Below are 332 nucleotides of genomic sequence, written 5' to 3'. Positions count from 1 at the left end.
GAGCAGAGTCTTCCAGCCTAAGTTTTAGAGAAATAATTGAAGGTGAGGTATTTCAGGTAATCTTGCAAGATTATTAAACTGTGACTCAAATTAACCTATTTAAATCGTTGGAATAAAGGCTCGCCCACAAGGTGGGTCAAATTACTGAAATGTCGTTTAAATTGAAACTTGCAGCTAGGAGTGGAGGCAAAACCACTGGAATTGGCTGCTGCAATGGCGGGAAGGATGGACTTGGATCCTGAGTGGCTGAACTAAAATGGGCCGAGTGGCCTTTCTGATTTACCAGGATCTGGTGGTGTTTGGGATTCTGGCTTGGAAAGAGAACTGACTGT

Source organism: Scyliorhinus torazame, chromosome 1 (assembly GCF_047496885.1).
Source record: "Scyliorhinus torazame isolate Kashiwa2021f chromosome 1, sScyTor2.1, whole genome shotgun sequence".
Classification (NCBI taxonomy): Eukaryota; Metazoa; Chordata; class Chondrichthyes; order Carcharhiniformes; family Scyliorhinidae; genus Scyliorhinus; species Scyliorhinus torazame.
This window is presented reverse-complemented; position numbering follows the sequence as displayed.